This window comes from Equus quagga, chromosome 10 (genome assembly GCF_021613505.1).
Source record: "Equus quagga isolate Etosha38 chromosome 10, UCLA_HA_Equagga_1.0, whole genome shotgun sequence".
In the NCBI taxonomy this organism is placed as follows: domain Eukaryota; kingdom Metazoa; phylum Chordata; class Mammalia; order Perissodactyla; family Equidae; genus Equus; species Equus quagga.
This window is the reverse complement of record NC_060276.1, coordinates 41,087,968-41,104,482: the sequence shown is the minus strand read 5'-3', so window position 1 is coordinate 41,104,482 and position 16,515 is coordinate 41,087,968. Positions and strand designations below refer to the sequence as shown.

Sequence of the window (16,515 nt, the reverse complement as noted above, 5' to 3'; positions counted from 1 at the left end):
TAGAAATGACTCCTCACAGTGCCTGCCTTAGTCCTGAGGCTTAACCTGTCCCTACTGCTGTGTCCCAACATTTAAAGGGCCATTGAAGTCCCACCACATGCCATGTACTCTGGGCAGGTTTTCTCATTAACCCCTCAGGACAGCTCTGTGATGAAAGCATCAGGTACATTGAGTCCCATTTCACAGATGGCCAAGCTGAGGCTCACAGAGCCTAAGTCCTCTCTCCAGATAAGTGGGAGAATGGCAATGAGGCTCCATCCCCTGCCCTTCCTAGAGAACACAGAGCAGCCTCCCTTTTACAGAAGATGGGCTTCCACAGCTGGAGAAATGAGTATTTTGCTCTCTCCTGATATTGTGGCCCCTGGGTACTCACTCGAAAGCCCCTCTTGATGATGAAGATGTTAGTGCACATGTATGTGCACGGACATTCATTACCTTGGAAAAGTATTCATTGTATTCAATTTCATGGGGAAACGAAGTAGATTCAAAATGGTATTGACAGTGTATCTGTGTGTGTGTGTGTGTATGTATGTGTATGTGTTTCTAAGTCTCCTCTAGTTCAGTCACCCCACCTCATTTATCTTCAGTTCAGACTGTGGCTCAATTCCAATCTCAGGTTTCAATATCCCAGAAAATGAAAGATACAGACAGATTACAGCCACTTGGTGGAAAATCCTAGAAAACTCTGAAACCACTAAACCAAAATCCCAAGCTCCATCCCTCCCTCCCTCTTGCTGAGCCCCTCGTCTGAGACTCTCACAACTGACATCCTACACCTGGACACCAGATTGCATCCATCTCCATTTTTCTTGTTCAGGGAATAAGAGGACATTTTGTCAATAATAATAAATGTCATCTAACAGTTTGTTTACTAAGATACCAATTCTGTCCGGAAAATTGACATGTATATTAAAGCAATTCTATCTGCTGTTGACCCCAAATCTACATTGCGTTCATTGAGTTCTCTCTTCCCTCATCAGTGTAGGTTGATATGTCCACGCTGTAGCGGGCATCCCTCCCAGGAAGTGTGGTGTTCACCCTCCATTACCTCATCCTTGTACAGGTTGCCCAGTCATTCTCCCACACCTTTTCTGTCATCCCCTGTCCACAACACTGGACAGAGCTGCCCAGACTCCACTGCAACGCCCCATCTTCCCTGTCACCTCCTGCCTGCCCTGCACTGCTCGTTGCCTACGTGCCACCCACTGCCAAGGTGCACTACTGCCACTTGATGTTTCATCGTGTGCAGGCCTTGGAGTGTATGTTTTCAGTTTTCTTTTACCCCATCAGCATTTTCAGACAGAATTAGAGTTTTTCTGAATAGGTTCACAGGCTGAGTTTTAAGGGATGATATTGTATTTTTTTTATCCCTTCCAGGCAGTTCTTAGGTTAATGATGGTGGTACGTTGGTGCCGCCTTGTTACAGAAGCCTGAACTGCAGCCTCCACATCGCGGAGCAGGAAGGTGGGAAGGAGAGGCTGTGACCCAAACCCACCAGACAGAGCTTTCTGAGGTCTGGGCCATTGTCATTGTACAGGGTCACTGACAACCTCTTTCCATGCTGAAGAGAAACCTGTATGTAAAAGGAACAAAAATATTTTTTACTTTTATTCTTTGAGACCTCTGGATAAATATCTAGAGACCCATATAAGCAAAAATGGATCCGTACCATTTATGATCTTCGTGACACACTTTTACCCTTATTATCGCCATCTTTCCATGTAAATGTATGTCTATGACAACATTTTAATTTACAACAAAATTTTAGTTTTTTATTTTTTTACATCATCTGGGCGTTTCATTGTCTAGAAACCTCACAATTTACTTCACCTGCATCCTAATGATAAAAATTTCATTCCTTTACCATTTTTTCTTACAAATAATACTATACTAAACACCTTTGCTCATATATATGCAAATATCTTTGTAAGTTTCTCGTTATATTAAGTTCCTGAAACTATTCTTTCAAAACCATGAAGTCTAGAAAAGTTTGTGTTAACACAATACATTCAGGATGCTATTACTAATGTATATTCCTAAGAATATGGTATCAAAGTGTCTGTTTCTCTACACGTTGGAAATAATGTGAATCACTGCTAATAGGCAACAAATTATCTCTCATCATTATAACTCTTTTTTAAATGTCTGACTAGAATTCCATCCTGTGGATGTGACGTGATCAAGTCTCACAACCCCTTGTTATTTGGCGTTCAGAGTGTTTCTTATGTTCCCTATTATCAGCACTGTGTGAATGGCATCTTTTCAGTGTCTGTACACTGCTGAAGGGTACACTTCGTGTGGCTATTTTCACTGGAGAGCTGAATGTGTCTTCTTTTAGCTCAGAAACTATCTCGGGAGAATTCTAGCGTTGTAATAACAGAACCTGGTCAATGATTCAGTGTATGAGTGTGTGTAGTATCAGTGTGTGTGCATGTGTGTGTGCACTGACAACTACATTTCCCTCGTCTTCCTTCTGTCCCTTCATGGCATTGCTTCCCATTTGTCCTCCTTTCCTAAATTCAGGCCCAGAAGTGAAGGTAGGGAGTTATCAGGACAGCAATCCTTATAACCAAATCCTTATTAACACCCTTAACTACATCCTGAAGATAAACTTCTAACAGGGGAATTGTCAGTGTAAAGAGTGTGCACCTATTGACCCTTTGAGAAGTCCTGCTGTACTGACACCCAGAAAGGTAGTTCCAGTGTAGTCTCCCCAAAGTGGAGTCATGTGATAGAGGCCACAGAGGAGTGAAGTAAGTAGTAATGCTGACATCATGTCACACAGGCCAGGCCCTCTACCCTGTTGTGGAGCCACTCAAACCATGCCACAGTCGGAAGATGTAGAAGTGATCAGAAGTAAATCAGACTTTACACACAAGTGCAACCTGCAGTAGCATGTGTGGGGGAAGGTCATTGCTTTTAGGAACACAGGACATAGAGTCAGCAAGCCTGGGATACAGCCATGGTTTTATATAAATTTGTGTTTATATAAAACACGTGTGTCAAGACCATTTTTATTAAAAAGACTGATAGTCACTGTGGTACAATAGAAGACCAGGGCAACTTCATGTTGTAGACAACTTTATTGGAATATAACTTAGACAATAAAATTCACACATTTTAAGAGTACAGTTTGATGATTTTTAAAGAATATGTGGACTTTGCAATAATCACGATAATTGAGCTTTTGACGTTTCCATCACCCAAAAGTCCCATTGTACTTGAATGCCATTATGTCTTGCACTTACCTTCAACACAAGAAACTACTGATATGTTATCTGTCTCTATGGATTTGCCTATTCTGGACATTTCATGTAAATAGAATCATACAATATGTGGGCTTTGAGATATTTGACTTCTTTCACTTTGCATAACGTTTTTGAAGTTCATGCATGTTTTATCATCTATCCGTAGTTCATTAATTTATATAACTGAAAAATATTCTATTGTGTGGATATGCCACATTTTGTTTAGCTATTCATCTATTGATGATCATTTGGGTTGTTTCCACTTTTTCGCTTTTATGAATGATGATGATATATGTGTATTCGTTTATAAGTTTTTGTGTAGATATGTGTTTTCATTTCTCTTGGGTATGTACCTAGGAGTACAATTTCTGGGTCATATAGTAACTCTGTGTTTAACCATTTGAGGAACTGCCAGACTGTTTTCATGACCCTCACAGTCTTGAGGAAACAGGTTTAGTTTGTTGTTATTCTCATGATTAAACTAGGATTATTGGTTTCCAGAAAGAATACCACAGAGCTGCAGTGCCCTTCTTGTCACAACCTAGCTGAGAGGACATGATATCCACATGATGTCACTGGAGATGTTGACCTTCATCGTTGGGTTAAGGTGGTGTTTGCTGAGTTTCTCTAGTGTACAGTACCTATTTTCCATTGGCCTACTCTATTCCTTAGAAGTGAAGCATTAAATTTTCCCTGTAATATATATATGTATAGGAGGAGAGAGAGAGAGAGAAAGAGATTGATTGATTATGAGGAATTAGCTCATGCCATTTTGGAGGATGAAAAGTCTCGTGATCTGCTGTCTACAAGCTAGAGACCCAGAAAAGCTGATGGTGTAGTTCTAGTCCAAGTCCACACTCCTGAGAACCCAAGGACCACTGGTGTAAGTCCCAGTCTCAGGGCAAGAGAAAACCAATGTCCACTTCAGCAATCAGACAGAGAGTGCAAATTCTATGTTTCTCCACCTTTCTGTTCTATCTATTCGGGCCCTCAATGGATTGGACGATGCCTACCCACATTGGGGAACGTGATCTGCTTTACTCAACCTACCAACTCAAATGCTAATCTCATCCAGCAACACCCTCACAGAACACCCAGAAGTAATCTTTAACCAGATATCTGGGCATCCCATGGCCCAGTCAAGTGGACACATAAAATGAATCATCGTAGACCTCATGGAGGGATCCTATCTACATATATTATTTGGAACTGTTCATAAAGACAATTTGATTCCTCTCACCCATTTCATTATTAATTCAAACATTTATTTATATTATCTTGGATTCATGTGTATTTATTATATAGTTTGGACTATTTTACTGAATGGACACATCCCAAAAGAACGTCCAGCACTGTGGTTTCTGTGGTGCAGTGTAAGTATTTTGATTTAAGAATCAGAAACCTACAAAAGAGTTCCCTAATATCAGCATTGTATTTCAGCACTGTCTTAGTCCATTTGAGCTGCTATAACAAAATACCACAGACTAGGTGGCTTATAGCAATAAATATTTATTTCTCACAGTTCTGGAGTCTGAAAGTCCAAGCTCAGGGTGCCAAAAGGGGAGAGTTCTGGTGAAGGCCCTTTTTCTTGGTTGCAGGCTCCAGTTTCTCCCTGTGTCCTCACATGTTGGAAGGAACAAGCAAGGTCTCTGGGACCTTTTTTATAAGGGCACTAATCCCATCATGAAGACTCTGCCCTCATGACCTGATCACTTTGTAAAGGCCCCACTACCTAATATCATTAATTGAGGGTTAGGTTTCAGTATATGCATTTTGGTTGGGACACAAACATTAGACCATAGTAAGCACTATTACATTGCCTAATTATGATATATTAGACAATGTGCAATGTTTTTAGACAATACATTGAACTATGATACAGTATAAAATAACATGATAATTTCAGGTGATTTCATTGCATGCTTAGAAATCCCTTGAGAAAGAAATAAAAACAAATAAGAAAAAGGTTGTTGAAAGGACCATGAAAAAATATTGCTACCATTCAGTAAACCTATTAGCAAAATCCCTTATGATGAAGCCAAAGTATGGAATGTAGAGAAAAATTTGTGCTTCATTTGAAGCCCATTGTCTATAGCACACTCTTCTCTATTATCTGACTTTGACTCTATGGAAAATATTTTACAACCCTAACATTTAGGTAACTGATAGCATTGTAATATAATCCTTGTCTGTACACAAATAAATGAATTCTATCTTAGAGAAGGAAACTTTTGTCTCCATTTGAACATTCATTTCTACACTCATGATCTATAAATGTGACAAAGAGGTAGATGTTGACCTTGTGAAGGTTAATTTCAGTGGCAGTGTGGGGAAACACGTTAGATGAGGGATGCAGACTGAGTTGGAGGGGAGGTGCAGGGGGATGTGAGTTGAGTATTGAGAATTCCTCATAGATACAAAGGGGAGAATGCATGTGAAGAGGACAGTAACTAGAGACGTGGAGAAGGGTCCAGGTCATTAAATTATGTTCTAAAATCATCAATTATAAGAGGTGTGAGCAGGTTGAAATCTTAATGGGAAGGAGCCATCTCTTCTTAGATTTAACATCTGAATTTACCACACCACTCTTTCCACACTTTACTTCCTTGTTTCCATTCTGGAGAAGCCTAAAACTTTACCAAAGGGATGGTGTAGAGTTAGGTATTAACGCCTCTTAACTGTATGAGGGAATGGATGGATAGATGGATGCAAAATGTGTCAGGCATGTGCTGGGAATTCATGGATTTTTATGTCCCTGTGCAGAGCTCCTCATGCAGTTGACTTACCCAATGGTGTTGGGTGGCTGAGAGGATGCAGCTTCTTGGGACTCTGCAACTGATGGCTGCAAGCCCTCAACATCAGTGTTCAGAAGCAGATTTAGGCAGACCGCCACACCTTACATCCTGGAGGGATCCAACTCTGACTTAAGCCGGTGAGTTCACAGACATACTTGCTTTCCATTCTGTGAACAGGAGTGCAGTCTGCTCAGAAGCATGTTGTTGTCTAGCTCTTGTTCCATTCAGAGTCTTAACAAAGTGTAGATCTGGCTCCTTGCTAAACTTGAATTCAACATATATTCACAGAGAGACATTCATAATCTTCCAGGCATACGATCTGTTCTTAGGAACCCCCAGAGGCCACACATATACACATGCACAACCTGGAGCCTACATGCATGCCGTAGCACCAGGAGAACCAGCAGGCTCATCTGCCCATTGCTCATTGTTTGCTCGTCTGCATATGTAACCAGACCTTACTGCAGTAAAAAATAATGACGATTGATGATTAAACAGTATTTTGTGTACTAGGGAAATTTAAAAAGTTTCCTCAATATCCAGTTAAATATGATGACAATAAGAGTATTTAGTTACACAATAGTAACCCAGTGTGTGTGAGCTTGTGGGGAAGCCTACACTCTGTGATATTGCTGGTGGGAATGTCAGTCAGTACAACCTCTTTCCAGGTTGACTTGTCGATGTCCATGAAAAAGCCTGTGCACTCCCATTCTGTATGTATGTACTTGGGGCTGGCTCCTTCAAGTCTAGATCCTCAGCATGACACCTGTCCCTCTGTTAGAGTGCATATTCCTTATCATAGAAGTTGTGCGGGCATGCCACTTTTAAAAACACTGAACTAAATGCATACCCTCATTTTTGCAGAATAGGAAATTGAGGTCCAACGAATTTCAGTGACTTGCAGAAACACAGGCAGGACTAGTAGCCTGGCTTCAGAGGTAAGGATACAGATTTCAGAAGTGAAATAGGTTAGCAGGAAGCAAGATTTTCTTGATTTTGGTGTGAAGTGCGGCTGAGCATCATACAGCCTGAGCATGGACATAGGAGGTGGCAGTCTCTGCTTTTTGTCTTAGTAGCAGGATGACCCCCAGCCACGTTACTTAACCTCTGCACATTTTCTTTTTTTCTAGCTGCAAAATGGAAAGAAAATCATACCATCTAACTCCCAGGAATGTTGTGGGAAATATGCAAGATTGAAAAAGTACCAGCATTCAGGAAAGGTGAGTCTCCATGACTCCCTGAGGTCAGGGGTTGTGCTTTTCTATGGGATTTTATGTATCGACCACCTACATTGTTCTGCAACTGGCCTTTTTTCCATCAAAAATAGCATCTCTCCAGGCTTTCATTTGCATTTCATTCATTCACGTGTTTTCAAATGTTTCTTGGGCATGTACATTGCTCTTTACATGAATTTTCTGTGTGTATATGTATTATTTATTGCTAAATAACAAATTACCAAAATGTTTCCCTGCTCTAAACCAACAAACACGTATTACAACACTGTTTATTGGGGTCAGGAATAAGGAAGTGGCTTAGAAGGGCATCTCTGCCTCAGGGTCTCTCACAAGACTGCAGTCAAGGCAGAGGGAGGGGCTACAGTCACCTCAAGGCTCGACAGGAGGCTCCTCTTCCCAGCTCATTCGCATGGCTGTTGGCCCGGCCTCAGGGCCTCACTGGGCCTGGCCAGAGACATGGGTTCCTTGTTACATAGGTAACTCACTACATCGCAGCTGGCTTCTCTCAGAGTGAACATGAGAAGGTGCCCAACGAGGAAGACACAACCTCTTTGTCACCTAATCTCAGAAGTGACATCCCATCTCTTCTCATATATTCTGGGTGTTAGAAGCAAGTCACTAACTCCATCCCACATGGAATGGGACAGATTACACAAGGAAGTGAACAGTGGCAGGCCGAGATCCTTGGGGTCGTCTTAGACGCTAACTACCACATCGTCATTAGACCATCTCCCCATATTTGTTACTGGGAATATTTCATATGAGAATTAGCCCTATATGATTTGCAAATATTACTCTTGCCTCATCAGACAAACTTTAATGATTTATTTTGCCATAAAGTGTTTGAAATTTTTCAATACTATAATTTAAAAGTAATACAGCTTATTATATTAAAAAATATAAGAGATTATAATCTCTGAAAGAGATTAGGACATTTGAAGCCCTGGTGGCTTCAAGACACAATGAGAAAAGCTTTAGTGAAATGCAGATTACTGAGCAGGTTTTCCCAATATGCCTAACCTCTCCTAATATCTTATGCCCTGATGCAAACTATGGATTTAATAATAGATTACTCAAATACATGTTAAGATAAAGGAGATACAATTTAGAGTACCACATGCTTACGTGAGTTTAATCAGCATTGATATTCTACCCTTCAGCTCATCTGAACAGAGGGAACACCTCTTCTTCTGACTTGGCCCCTGTCTTTCCACCGCTTTAAAAAAAACAGTCAATTCATGTAGTCCACGTACCCAGGTATCTTGGTTCCAGGTGAAGGATTTCACTTCGACCACCACCATCATCCTCATCATCCTCATCACCAAGAGGGTTGTTTTGTGAGCACCCATGGGGGAGTGTAAAGTGACCAGTCTCCAAGCCTTGCTGGCCCATCGTCTAGATAACAGGTCGCTGGGTGTATGCAGTGTTACTCAACCTTCTGTCATTATTGTTCCCATTATGGAGGTCCTTTAAACTTTTGTCCTTCATCTTACCCTTTCTCCCTAGAACATGAAATTTTGATACCACACATGATGTGTTAACTGTTTCTGTACTGTGTGTCTCTGAGTGACACAAATAATTCTAACGTCTACCACTGCAGGTAAAGTGGGAGGACACAAAATTCCTTACTTAGGTGGAAATGGGGTGTGATTTTAATCCTTGAGCCCAAACTTCATGAATGAAGAGATCAGATGACAGATGACTGATGATGCCCTGTTCTTTCTAACAAGACACCACCAACTGGGAATGGTGGCCCAGCGTTGGCTCCAGAGGCTGCCTCTACATCTCTCACCTCCTGAGTTATTTTGTGTGGACCAACATGTGCTCTGTGTGTGGCATTGAGGGCGTGTGCTTTCTGGGCAGCAGGGAGCGGGAGGAATGCTGGGGAGGGGTCAGCTGCTAGGGAAGCCCTGAGTGTCAGGGAGGCTGATGTGAGAAGTGAGTGAAAACCGGGGCCCTGAATCAGGTCGCTCAGTTATGAAGTAATGCCTGATAATCAGGGTGGCACACTTCACCTCCTCAGAGGCACCTGAAATCCCTGTCAGAGGGTGACACTGCCGTGTTTGTGTGCCTAGTATCCTGGTTCTGAATGCGGTTCGTAACAGTGTGAGCAAAGGCAGTGTTAGTGTCTGTCCTCACCTGGCAGGGGGTGGTTGTGGGGGAGGGTCGACTCCTTTGAAGGACACAGGTGGTCAGAGCTACTTTCTAGACCCCACTGCCTGTGGGCAGGACAGCCTCCTCCAGGTGAGAGGAGGACAGCAGAGAAAGCCAGGTAGACATAAGTGTCTTTTATTTTTCTCAAGGACATCTAAAGCTTTCTGGCCATCTCTTTCTCATTAGACTTGCATGTTCATGTTGTAACACCCCTCAGCACATTAATCTGAGAACAGCTACAGAAGTAGACTGCTTGCATCTCCCATGGTAAAATATGCTGGACATCTTCTAAATAATAATACAAATGGAAGTAAGTCTAATATGTGACTCGAAGAAAATGCCAAAGTCTCACAATCAATTCCAGAGATATGAAAACGACATAAGATAAAATCCACCTCCCATTCCTAGTTTGCAAAACAGAAGAAAGACCTTAATAAAATACTGTTTTAATATGACTATAGGAATATTTGCATTGTTTACTAGGTGTCTCCTAAAGCAAGAAGTGCACACTGATAAAATAAGGACCTGGACATTCAACTCTGACTGAGCGAGGTGCTGGCCTCGGGACCGTCGAGCACTTTTACATCTTTCACAACTTGAGCTAGAACTCAGGTCTGCTGAATCACAGCTCTGTGTTCACCTCGTGAGTGACTGCAAAGCTGCCTTTGAAAGGACAGGCAGAATTTCCTTCTTTTGTTGGCTGCATAATATTCCATGTGTATATATACCACATTTTCTTTATTCAGTCATCTGTCAACAGACGCTTAGTTTGTTTCCATGTCTTGTGCACTGTGAATAATGCTGCAATAAACTCAGAAGTGCAGATGTCTCTTTCAGATAGTGATTTCATTTCTGTTGGACATAAACCCAGTACCTTCAGAATATCATGCAAAATGAAATAAGCCAGACATGGAAAGATTAACGTCACATGCTCTCACTTATATGTGGAAACTAAAAATAAATAAATAAAAGTTAAACTACACTAACAGAGAGTAGAACAGTGGTTACTAGGGGCTAGGAATGGGGGAAAAGAGGAAATATTGATCAAAGACTACAAACTTTCAGATCTAGGATGAATAAGTTCTGGAGACCTAATGTACAGGATGGTGACTATAGTTAATAATAATGTATTGTATACCTGAATTCTGCTAAGAGAGTAGATCTCAAGTATGCTCACCAAACACACACAGAAAGTGGTAAATATGGGAGGTGATGAATATGTTAACTAGTTTGATGTTCGTGATCATCTCACAATGTATACATATAACAAAACATCACATTGCACACGTTAAATATGTATGATTTTTTATTTGTCAAAAAAAAGATATAAGGGATCTTGTAAAGATGGTGGCGTAAGCAGACTCTGAACTCATCTCCTCCCATGAACACAACCAGCTTACAAGTATTTTTGGATAAATTACCCTGGATAGAAAACTGAAAACTGGATAAAAAGAACCCCCACAACAAGGGACAGTCTTGAATAAGGCAGAAGAGGCAGAAATTCCTTCTGGAGAGAATAAAACCACCTTCAGGAGCAGTGGAGTTTCTAAGATGGCCTGGCAGGAGCCACCCTAAGGTATGCAGCCCTCCCTGGAGGAGTGAGCTCTGGAGTGGGGGCCAATATGGCTATAAGCATCCTTCAGACTCAGCACAACTGAGACAAAGGTCTTACTATCTGACTTTGCTGGCTATTAACTGTAGCAGGGGTACCCCAATAAAAGCTATCAGATGAGAGCTGAAAAGACCCAGGTCTTAAAGGGCCCACACACAAACTCACCTGTCTCAGCAACCTAAACTCACCAGAGAGAAGGCTGACAGTCCTTTGGTGAAAAGAGACTCACCTGGTGGACTCTGGGTGCATCTCAGTGAGAGGAGAGACCTCTCTGGAGACTGAGACATTGGTGGTGGCCATTTTTCTGACCTAGTCCAGGTGTGCTGACACAGAACATGCCAGACACCATTGAAATTCTCCCCCTGGCCTGTTAGCCCAGGGGTCTGCCACACCCACTAGAGTGCAGATTTAATTCAGTTCAGCCAAGGCAGGCAGCCAGCCCTAGGCACCAGCCCTGCCCAACAGCAAGCCCTCAGGTTACTTGTCGGCCTGAATTGACTGGGTGCCTTGATCTTCTACAGGCAGGGGAGTGTGTCCATCTCTGTGGGACAGGGCCTGTGTGAGGACCAGGTGAACTGTGGAGGGCATTGTTGGAGAGGTGGGGGCCTCTACAGTGGGGCATCAGGGTACACTCCAGGGGATTGGAAAGTGTGCACGGCCCAGGACTGTGTTGATGGTGTGTAGCCAAAGGTGCAGAGGCTCCCCAAACCAAATTTACAAACAGCTGGCCAGAGAAGGAAAAAGTAGACTCCCTGGGCACCTGCATTAAGAGCAACCCTGCCACAGCAGAAGGACACAAGTAGCCCACAAAGGTGTCACTCCTGGATCATTTGGACTGGTGACAAGAGGGAAGCACACTGCTGGGCCTCAAAAGGCATCTCTTACATAAGGCAACTTCTTCAAGATCAGGAGACATAGCCGACTCACCTAATACATAGATATAAGCACAGAGAAAGAGGCATAATTAGCAGACAAAGGAATACATTCCAAGCAAGGGAAAAGGACAAAACCCCAGAAACAGGACTAAATGAAACAGAAATAAGCGACCTACCTGACAAAGTGTTCAAACGAAAACTCATGAGGATGCCGACAGATATTGGGAGAAGACTGAATGAACACAGTGAGCTCATCAACAAAGAACTGGAATATATAAAGAAGAACCAATCAGAAGTGACGAATACAATACTGGAAATGAAGAAGTCGCTAGAGGGACTCAATAGCAGAGTAAAGGATACAGAAGAACAGATCAGCGAGCTAGACAAAAGGCTAGAGGAAATCACCCACGCTGAACAGATAAAAGGAAAAAGACCTAAAAGGAATGAGAACAGTCTAAGGGAACTCTGGGACAACATCAAGCTCACTAACATTCATATTATAGGTGTCCCAGAAGGAGAAGAGAGGGACAAACAGGCAGAAAATTTATTTGAAGAAATAATAGCTGAAAACATTCCTAAGCTAAGGAAGGAAACAGACATCCAAGTACAAGAAGCACAGAGAGCTCCAAACAAGATAAGCCAAAAGAGGCCCACACCGAGACACATTATAATTAAAATGTACAAATTTAAAGATAAAGACGGAATCCTAAAAGCAGCAAGAGAAAGAAAACAAGTGAAATACAAAGGAAAGCCCATAAGGCTATCAGCAGACTTCTCAGCCGAACCCTACAGGTGAGAAGAGAATGACATGACATATTTAAAGTGCTAAAAGGAAAAAACCTACAGCCAAGAATACTCTATCCATCAAGGTTGTCATTCAGAATATAAGGAGAGATAAAGATTTTCCCAGAAAAGCAAAAATTAAAGGAGTTTATCACCAAGAAACCAGTTCTACAAGAAATGCTGAAGGGACTTATTCAAGTGGGAAAGGAATGACCACAAATAGGGATAAAAAAAATTATCAAAAAAAAATAAACCTCCCCCAAAAAATCAGGCAGTAAAATCACTGTTAAAGGTAAAAATATAGTATAGGTAGCAGATCAACCACCTGTGAAGATAATATGAAGATTAAAATACAAAAGTACTAAAATTACCTATTTCAATAATAAGAGGGTAATGGATAGAGACACACAAAACAAGAGTTTAGATATGATTTCAAAAACATGTGGGAGGAGGGGAGTGAAAAAGTAGAGCTTTCAGAAAGAGGTCAAGCTAAAGAGTCTATCAACTCAATATAGACTATTATATACATAGAATATTATATAGAATCCTCATGGTAATCACAAATCAGAAACCTATAATAAGTAAGCAAATAAATAAGACAAAAGAAATCAAACACATTACTAAAGAAAGCCATCAAACCACAAGGGAAGAGAGCAAGAGGAAAAGAAAGGAACAGAGAAGATCTACTAAAACACCCAGAAAAAAAGTAACAAAATGACAACATATTCATATTTATCAATAGCTAATTTAAATGTCAATAGACTCAATGCTCCAATCAAATGCCAAAGGGTGGCCAATTGGATTAAAAAAACAAGACCCATATATATGCTGCATACAAGAGACACACTTCAGACCTAAAGACACTTGCAAAGTGAAAGTGAAAGGATGGAAGAAGATATTCCATGCAAATGACAAAGAAAAGAAATTGGGGGTAGCAATACTTATATCAGACAAAATAGACTTTAAAACAAAAACTGTAACAAGAGACGAAGAAGGGCACTACACAATGATAAAGGGAACAATCCAACAAGAAGATATAACCCTTGTAAATATCTATGCAGCCAACATGGGAGCACCTAAATATATAAAGCAATTATTAACAGACATAAAAGGAGAAATCGGCAGTAACACAATAATAGTTGGGGATTTTAACCCTCCACTTACACCAATGGATAGATCATCGAAACAGAAGATCAATAAGGAAACATTGGCCTTAAATGACACATTTCACCAGGTGGACTTAGTAGATATACATAGAACATTCCATCCAAAAACCACAGAATACACATTCTTTTCAAATGCACATGGAACATTCTCCTGGGTTGATCACATATTAGGCCACAAAACAAGTCTCAATAAATTTAAGAAAATCGAAATAATACCATGCATCTTTTCTGACCACAAAAGGTAGGAAACTAGAAATCAACCACAGGAATAAAATCAGAAAAGCCACAAAAATGTGGAGATTAAACAAAATGCTACTGAACAATGATTGGGTCAATGAAGAAATCAAAAAATTCCTGGAGAAAAATGAAAATGAAAATCCGACTTGCCAAAATCTACGGGATACAGCAAAAGCGGTTCTAAGAGGGAAGTTTATAGCAATTCAGGCCTACCTCAACAAAGAAGAAAAATCCCAAATAAACAATCTAACAGTGCATCTAAAGGTACTGGAAAAAGAGGAAGAAACAAAGCCCAAAATCAGCAGAAGGAAGGAAATAATAAAAATCAGAGAAGAAATAAATGAAATAGAGACTAAAAAAACAATAGAAAAAATTAATGAAACCAAGTAGTGGTTCTTTGAAAAGATAATCAAAATTGACAAACCCTTAGCTAGACTCACCAAGAAAAAAATGGAGAAGGCTCAAATAAATAAATTCAGAAATTAAAGAGGAGAAATTACAACGGACACCTCAGAAATACAAACGATAATAAAAGAATACTATGAAAAGCTGTTCCCCAACAAATTGGATAATCTAGAAGAAATGAATAAATTCTTAGAAACATCCAACCTTCCACAACTGGACCAAGAAGAAGTAGAGAATTTGAATAGACCGATCACCAGTAAGGAGCTTGAAACAGCAATCAAAAACCTCCCAAAAAATAAAAGTCCAGGACCAGATGGCTTCCCTGGTGAATTCTACCAAACATTCAAAGGAGACTTAATACCTGTCCTTCTCAAACTCTTCCAAAAAGTTGAAGAGGAGAGGAGGCTTCCTAAGTCATTCTACGAATCCAACATTATCCTGATACAAAAACCAGACAAGAACAACACAAAAAAAGAAAATTACTGGCCAATATCACTGATGAACATCAATGCAAAAATCCTCAACAAAATAATAGCAAATCAAATATAACAATACATTAAAAATATCATACATCATGATCAAGTGGGTTTCATTCCAGGGATGCAGGGATGGTTCAACATCTGCAAATCTATCAACGTGATACACCACATTAACAAAATGAAGAATAAAAATCACATAATCATCCCAATAGATGCAGAGAAAGCATTTGACAAGATACAGCATTCATTTGCGATAAAACCTCTAAATAAAATGGGTATAGAAGGAAAATACCTCAACATAATAAAGGCCATATATGACAAACCTACAGCAAATATCATTCTCAACAGAGAAAAACTGAAAGCTTTCCCTCTAAGAACAAGAACCAGACAAGGATGCCCACTGTCACCACTCTTATTTAACATAGTGTTGGAACTCCTAGCCAGAGTAATCAGGCAAGAAAAAGAAATAAAAAGGATCCACATTGGAAAAGAAGAAGTGGAACTGTCACTCTTTGGAGACGACAGGATTTTATATATAGAAAACCCTAAAGAATCCACTAAAAAACATTTAGAAATAATGAACGAATACAGTCAAGTTGCAGGATACAAAATCAACATACAAAAATCGGTTGCATTTCTATACATTAACAATGAAGTAGCAGAAAGAGAAATTAAGAATACAATCCCATTTACAATTGCAACAAAAAGAATAAAATACCTAGGAATAAATTTAATCAAAGAGGTGAAAGATCTGTACACCGAAAACTATAAAACATTGTTGAAACAAATTGAAGAAGACACAAAGAAATGAAAAGTGATTCTGTGCGGTTGGGTTGGAAGAATTAACATTGTCAAAATGTCTATACTTCCTAAAGAAATCTATAGATTCAAGGCAATCCCTATCAAAGTTCCAACAGCATTTTTCACAGAAATAGAACAAAGAATCCTAAAATTTACATGGAACAACAAAAGACCCCAAATAGCCAAAGGATTCCTGAGAAAAAAGAACAAAGCTGGAGGTATCACACTCCCTGATTTCAAAATATAATACAAAGCCATAGTAAGCAAAACAGCATGGTACTGGCACAAAAACAGACACACAGATCAATGGAACAGAATCGAGAGCCCAGAAATAAACCCACACATTTATGGACAGCTAATATTTGACAAGGCAGCCAAGAGCATACGATGGAGAAAGGAGAGTCTCTTCAAAAAATGGTGTTAGGAAAACTGGACAGCCACATGCAAAAGAATGAACATAGACCATTACCTTACACCATGCACAAAAATCAACTCAAAATGGATTAAAGACTTGAATGTAAGACGTGAAACCATAAAGCTTCTAGAAGAAAACATAGGCAGTACACTCTTTGACATTGGTCTTAGCAGCATATTGTCAAGCACCATGTCTGACTGGGCAAGGGAAACAAAAGAAAAAATGAACAAATGAGTCTACATCAAACTAAAAAGCTTCAACAAAGCAAAGGAAACCATCAACAAAATGAAAAGACAACCTAACACTTGGG

General features: G+C 40.2%; 1 long non-coding RNA gene across 2 annotated transcripts in view; it reads left to right on the top strand.

The window, feature by feature from the left end:
- Positions 1-16,515, top strand: part of LOC124246149 (uncharacterized) — a 51,887-nt gene that overhangs the window by 12,035 nt on the left and 23,337 nt on the right. For both annotated transcript variants that reach the window (XR_006890399.1, XR_006890398.1), the window contains exons 2-3: positions 6,012-6,180; positions 7,174-7,263. This is a non-coding gene — a long non-coding RNA (uncharacterized LOC124246149). The remainder of the gene's footprint in view (positions 1-6,011; positions 6,181-7,173; positions 7,264-16,515) is intronic.